We start from the raw sequence: 7232 nt of genomic DNA, 5'->3' as shown, positions 1-7232 counted from the left end.
TTGTTCTTGCCTTCTTTATTTAGGCATGAACTTTGTGTTATCATATGGTCTGATTTTTCTGGTGACATGTGTGGAGCCAGGAGTTGGACTAATTCCAACTTGTGATATTCTGTGATTCTATGATAATCTTTTAGGTGCTTTGTAAAACAAGTACCTAAATTCCTTGCAATATTAATGAACAGAGACAGGTGTTTTTAAAGACCACAAGAGGAATATTACATTAACTACATTTTTTTTAATGCTCAGGCCTTGTGCAACAAACACTTCATCCTGGTCACTGTTGGAAAGAGTTCTTGGCCGATTTCTTACTTACAATGCCTGAACAGAGCTGGACATGTGGGGCAGAACAGCAGCCCAGGTGCACAAAGTCCCACTATCCAGGCACACCGTCAGCATACTGAATTCAAGGTCTAGATGAGATAACAGAAAATCACATACCCACAGGGTTAACCAAAAACCAAAGGATTTTGCTTAATTAATTCTATTCTTGAACTCTTCACTTTACAAAGTGTATGTATCCAGAGATATTGAGATATACATCAGCCAAAGTACTGCTGAGAGACTAGTCTGACTTGCCAGTGCTCTAACATTGTTCCAAAGCCATGCAGAGTTTTCATCAGGTAGTTCTTGTATTTTGCCTCAGGCAGGTTACATAATTGCTGGTACCGGTCACTCTTTCATCCCAATCACAGTGGCATACCCAGGAATACATGAACTTTCCAGATAACACATTTTTTAAAATGTAGAAATATTTTTAATTGAAGAGTTAAAGAGACAATATATTTCAGGAATACTTGGTACTTATTTCTGATTCTTCTTGTTCAGCATGATATCCCCAAGCTAAAGTATACTAACTTATGGAAATACCTAGAGCAAATATTTCTGCCAGGGCACAATTTCTTCCTTAGTTGTGCATAACATAGTACATTTTATAAATTCCCTCCACAGTTGCAGTTTGTATTAAGGATTTGAATCAGAATGTTGAAATCTTAGATAGTATGAGTTTAGGATTTCAAGTATCTTATCAGGTGCTGGTTGCAGTGGGACCAGTGTAAATTGTTTTCAATCTTTATAAACCTTCCTTGCTCCATCACTGCATAGAGTCCATATCTGCAAAATTCTCTCTGAAGAATATACAGTCTTCATCCTCATGTTTTCAGACGTTACTTTCAAATATACAATATTTCAGAAAGTTAATGCTTGACATGAGGCTCCTGTGATCTACAAAACGCTCCCTTCAGAGTGTGTTTCAGCAACACGTTGACAGAGTAGATACTGCAGTCTGGATTGACTACAAGTTTGGTAGTGAAATTATCAGTAGTGAAAAAGTATAAGGAACTAAACCTGGCAACAAGTTAGCTGAATGTAATGTATTTTGGCATTAACCTAACAGAAAAATGACTCCATAAATTAAACAACTTGAATTTCGCTCCCTCTAAGACAGGAAAAGAAAAAATAATTAGGGAGAACTTTCACTTGAAAGAACATCAATTACCATAAGCTATGTGTGAAACGTTACTCTCCTCAGAAAATGAGTTAATCTACTTTACTAAATAAAATGTGTCAGATCTATATAGGTGAATTACACAATTACACAATTAAATTATAACCAATATATGTTGTAAGATCCTCCCTTATAAAAACTTTGGAGAATCTGTGAACTTTCTAATTTTATAATATTGCTTGCAATTATAATATATTGTACAAGCAAATTGAAATTTCACTTCTGCAAGTAAATGTAAGACCAAGGAAATCTTCTATAAATTTAAAAAAAGAAGTCGGTGTTTACAGAAGAGATGTCAGAAATTTTGTGAACTTATTCTCATTTTGAGGATAGATTCCTAGTATAAACATTACTCAAATTGTTTATATTATACTCTAGGAAAGGGTATAGGTATAGAGAATACATGTAATATATATATAACAGGAGGATACATTTATTTTTAGCCACAGGTCCAATAAGATGACTATATGGATGACATACCCATTTATGATATTCTTCACTGTTAAAAGAGTATTTAATAAAATGAGGAGAAAGAAGGCAATGATCACAAGAAATGAATAAATAAATAAATAAAATGCATCCTTTAAGTACTGGAAATCCACATGAGGTCTCCCCAAAGCTTTCTTTTCTCCAAGCTAATTCCGACTCCCTCAACTTTTCTTCATGGGAGAGGTGTACCAGCCCTGTAATCATCTTCATGTTCTGCGTCTGGATCTACTCCAACAGCTCCCATGGTCTGGGGGCCCCAGACCTGGACACAATACAGGAGATTAAACCTCATGAAGGTATAATATAGAGGGACAATATTCTTCCTCTCTCCCTCATCTTTCTTTTGATGCAGCTCAGGACACAGTTGTCCTAGGTTGCAAGTGCCCACTGCTGGCTTATATCAATCTTTTAACCCACCGGAATCTTCAAGTCCTTCTATACAGGGCTGCTCTTAAGCAGTACCTTCAGTCTGTGCACATATCTGGGATTGCCTTGACCTCAGTGCAGCACCTTGCACTTAGCCTTGTTGAACCTCATTAGATTTGCATAGACCTATTTCTCAAGATCCTCCTAATGGCATCTCTTCCTTCTATTCTGTCAGCTTGGTGTCATCAGCAAATTTCCTAAGAGCGCACTCAATCCTGCTATTAAGGTAATTGACAAAGAAATTAAGGAACACTGGACCCAAAACAGACCCCTGGAGGACTCCATTCATCACTGGCTTCCACCTGGATGTAGAGCCATTGATCACATCTATCCAGCTGCGACTAGCCAATTGATTCTTTAAGAATAGTCAAGTCTTCAAATACATATCTCTCCAATTTAGAGATGAGGATGTGGTGTGAGACCATATCAGAGGCTTTGCACAAGTCCAGGTACCTAAAATCAGTTGCTCTTCCTTTTTTCACCACTGCTGTCACTCCACTGTGAAATGCCACCAGATGGGTCAGGCACATTCTACCCTTAGTAAAGTCATGCTAGCTGTCTCAGGCCATGGCTATTAGAGCTGCTGTTTGAATAGGACCTGAAGATATCAAGGTATCCAGCCTGTCTTACTACCTTGCCACCATATACCTCTGACAAGCTTACTGTTATTTTTATCAAATATTTTTTACAATTGCTTTTTACTTGTTGATAGAAGCATTGAGTAGTGTCAGAGACATTGCAGATTCCTGTGTATGCCCACCATAACACTCTAGGATATACTAAAGCTTCCACCAAGAGAATCTTCTTGTGCCTGCTAGGAAAGGGTTAAGTGTTTTCTTTTAAAATAGAAACTATATGAAGATGAATTCTTTGATTCAAGAATGCAATGTAAAGGCTTTGAAGATTTTTCAAACTTGTTTTTAGAAATCATTGCTCCTGTAGCCATAATGAGTTATTATTGTAAAATTCTAGAGAACATTTAATACGTGGGTGTTCAGCAAACTATGCTGAAAGCAATTTTTTTTTCTTCTATAGCTATGTCACATTAAATATTATGTGCCAAGTATCTTCAGAAATAAAAAGAGAAAAAAATAAAAATAAAACAGCTCTTCCCCCTCCATCCCTCAAATAAGTGATTAAAACTCTAGTATTTACTATATTATTAAAGGCAATTGTCTGATACAAAATAAACAAACAACACAACCAAAAAGTCAGAGCTGTCCACTGTCAGTGTCAGACATTTGAGAGATGAAGGGCTGAGTGCAGTCCATTTTGTTATCTTGCAGCTGGGTTTCCTATGATGAAATATCCATTGATCCACTCCATTTTAGTGGCTTTAGATGAATTTTTCCTGATACACCAGTAGGAAGTCTCCTGTGGTATACAATTCAATCATTGTATTGGTTAAAAAAAAAATCACATACTTAGTAGTTTTTGTCCTTGATATTCTCCACGTGTTTGGATCATTGAACAGCTGGGGCCATAGAAAACATTTAGAAATCACATTCTTTTATGTAGATCAATCACTTTTGTATACATTGCACCAAGCAAATGAAAATTGTTCATTTACATGTCAGTGAGAGTTTGATATCTTAAAACAATCTTCTAGACATTAGTGTAGGCCACTGTTTGTTTTCATTTGAGGAAAAAAAAAAAAAAAAAGAACTGTATATTCAAGAATGAGGCTTTAAAATTGATTCAAGATTGAGAAATAAAATACATGAAACAGTTATCTCTTCCTTCTATAATAATTTTTGTTTTAAACTTAAGAAGCATAAATTCCTTCATCTAATGTGGGGTTCTTTTTGGGAGGAGATGACTTAAACAAGTTTAGAAAGAGTGTGATATACAGGGTAGACTTGAATAAACAGATGTTGTTATTTAACAAATAGTAATTATAATAAGGACAGAGGTTTATGGAAGCTATGAAATGCCTTACACTGTTGATTTTTTTTTCCTTCAAAATAAGAAGTCTGTCTCTCTCTCACCCCCACTCCCCTCTTCTGGTAGAAAAACTTTTAAGCTACTTCAAGAGAAGAATCTTCTTTTAAGTTACCTTGCAATGCAAGTTATAAGAAGTTCCTTCAAGATGATTTTGTTGTGCAGCTGCAGTTACACTAAACCCAACGTTGTACAGAATGCATTCCTTAAATGTCTTAACAGGGCTGGTACGCTTAGCCACTTTGCAGATAAGTTATGTGGTCCCCAGAACAGCTGTAACACTTTCCCTCAAAATATCGGGAGAGAACTTCATTTGAAGACGCGACTATCCTGGCATCACCAGAAGTTGAACACTTTGATTCCCTTCGGTCTCCTGTTTTAAAACAGAAAGATTATTTAGGCAAGATGCTTCCTATTAGAACCCTGGATTGTTGAAATATTCTCCTTGTTCAAAACAGTTTTCTTGCAACATGCTGGAGCCTTCTGCACAATCAACTTGTAACAGAAAGTTTGTGGCAAGAATTAGGTGAGACTGAAGTACTGCACTGGGTGTCAGTACGGTTGTATTTGCTTGGAGAGACTGCAGCTTGATGGAATAGGAAATGATTAATATATATGTGTGGGTTGCAATTGTAAAACTCTAAGTTGAGGAAAATAGATTCATTGCTATAATTTATGTGGTTTTCCCGAAAATGTCAGTGGGACAGCCTATAAGCATTCAACAGAAAACAATTTAAAGATGTTTTTCTGAGTATTTTCTTTACTCCTAGTTGCCTCATAGGCCCATTTATTGGACATATTGAAGCTCCATGAAGTACTATTTCTTATGACTTTTAGAGGTCAGAGCTCATTCCTGGAATTTGAGGATACCTGTGAGATTGTGGAAGTGGACAACAGGCTGCTGAGAAGAGGAGGACTTGGATGGAAAAGAAAGAATATCATGAAACAAAATTCTCCTAGTTTTACAGGAGCTTTGTGCCAGATGCCTTATTCTTAAGCACCCAGAAACTCCCCCGCTCTGAGCTCTTGCTGTAAGCTCTTTCTAGCAAGAAAGATGATAAGAAAATGTACGTTAAAAAAAAATCACACCAAAACATTAAACAAAGTCAAGTTTAAGATCACCTGTACTCAGAACGGTTAATATGGCACATACTAAAATTTGGATCAGAAGTGCATACGTTATTTTTAGAGATGCTCAGCATTATAGGATGAGGGTACTGACTTCAGAGTTAGTTTTTATTGGTCACATAGGATGACTAATGGAAACAGAAACACACTACAATTCCACAGCAAAAATTAGGTCCCAGAAAAAAAAAAAACAAAAAACACAAAACCTCTTAGTAAGTACTAGAATTTTAAAGCGGTGTAGGCTTTACTGCAACTGAAAAAAATCTTCTGTATTCTTTACTAGGAGCAGTACAAGTCATTGTATAGAAAACTGCCAGCAGTGGAAAGGAATAGGCTTAGTTGTCAGAATAACAGATAGGGAAAGCTAGAAGTGCCAGCATTCAGGGTTACTGACTCCTAGGATTAAAACTGTGAAAATCTTCTCTCGCTCTCAACATATTTATTTCCCCTGAGTTCAAATACCCTGCCATTTTCTGTGAAATCAAAACAGATGAATTTTCCTGATTTCTGGCCTAAACAATATGGCATAGGAATGTGGCATTTTGCATGTTCCTTTTTAAAGCCTTCTCTTGTTTTGCTAAAACATTCCTTAGGGACTTTGATTTCAGGCAAGAAGAAACAATTCTTTCAATTTAACTTGACCTCCTGCAGAACTACATCCTAACTGCTTCATCAAAACAAGAGCTATTGTGCAAAAGTTGTTGAAAATAACCTGTTTAAAATTTGGGTGTTGCAGTCTCTTTCAGTGATGAGTGATCTTTTGCTCTTGTAAGAAGGCCCCAAGATAGCGTGTGAAATCTGTAGTCAGTTACATATAAGAAGCTGTGCTTATATGAGTGATCCTCATGACACTTAGAGGGATTTTGAGTATAAGCAGCTGTTCTTTTGCATTGGCATGGATGGGGAACTTGGGCCTGTGCAAACTGGAGCAAAAGCAATTTGAATGGCCCACATTCTCATGGTAGCAGTGGTGGCAGGTTTCTAGACTTCCATTCCAGCCGAATGCCTGCTGCACTGTCAGAATATAAATGTAGTTGCCTTCAGAGCTTTATAGTCCTGAGAAGAATGTGGATAGGTTTATTAAACACCTGCGCAGCATTTAAGAAAGCTGAAGCCCAATTTAGAAGGGATTTAGGTGGAAGAATTTCCCACATCATTTTTAACTACTGGAGTCTATCTGGATGGGTACATTCAGGTCTAAGCTATACTGCTTGTGCCCCACAAGTGCCAGGCAATAAATAGGCTGCTCTGGTCTAGAAGACTTTTATCTATGCTAAGGCAGTACTGTGTATGAGCTGGTATATTTTCCTATGGGAATTAAAGAACTAGAAAACCATGATAAATTATTTAGCAGAGTAGTGCAAGGGAGGGCACACTGTGCAGGTGGACAGTATTCTTACATGGATTCCAGATTGGAACTGGCATCTGTCCAGACTACTTGCACAGCACTGGTCTGGACAAACATTCCCGTATTTGCGTTGCTTTTGTGACATGATAGGTGATGTCAGAGCTGCAGAAGGTTTATGTTCCATGCAGCACCATGTAATTGAACTGATATTGAAACTAGGATAGAGTACATCAATCTCTGACTTCCATTTTGTAGGTACTCTAGGCTTTCTCTGCTGTTTGTTCAACTTATGTGAATCGGAGCCATCACAAAACACTTGTACAAAAGATTTACATAATATAGGGAAAAGTGAGAGTGTGGGTTGGAGTTTGCAGAGTATGTTTAATGAATAGTGAC

The 7232-nt window shown here is 37.1% G+C and overlaps 1 long non-coding RNA gene across 1 annotated transcript; it reads right to left on the bottom strand.

Moving 5' to 3' along the window:
• Positions 1 to 247: 247 nt before the first annotated feature.
• LOC109366491 lies at positions 248 to 6972 on the bottom strand. The gene is made up of 3 exons (XR_002112819.1): positions 6889 to 6972; positions 4476 to 4733; positions 248 to 410 (listed from the first exon to the last, which is right to left on the bottom strand). It is a non-coding gene; the product is annotated as an uncharacterized LOC109366491 (long non-coding RNA).
• Positions 6973 to 7232: the final 260 nt, after the last annotated feature.

The sequence above is a fragment of the Meleagris gallopavo genome, chromosome 2, assembly GCF_000146605.3.
Source record: "Meleagris gallopavo isolate NT-WF06-2002-E0010 breed Aviagen turkey brand Nicholas breeding stock chromosome 2, Turkey_5.1, whole genome shotgun sequence".
In the NCBI taxonomy this organism is placed as follows: domain Eukaryota; kingdom Metazoa; phylum Chordata; class Aves; order Galliformes; family Phasianidae; genus Meleagris; species Meleagris gallopavo.
This window is presented reverse-complemented; position numbering and strand designations above follow the sequence as displayed.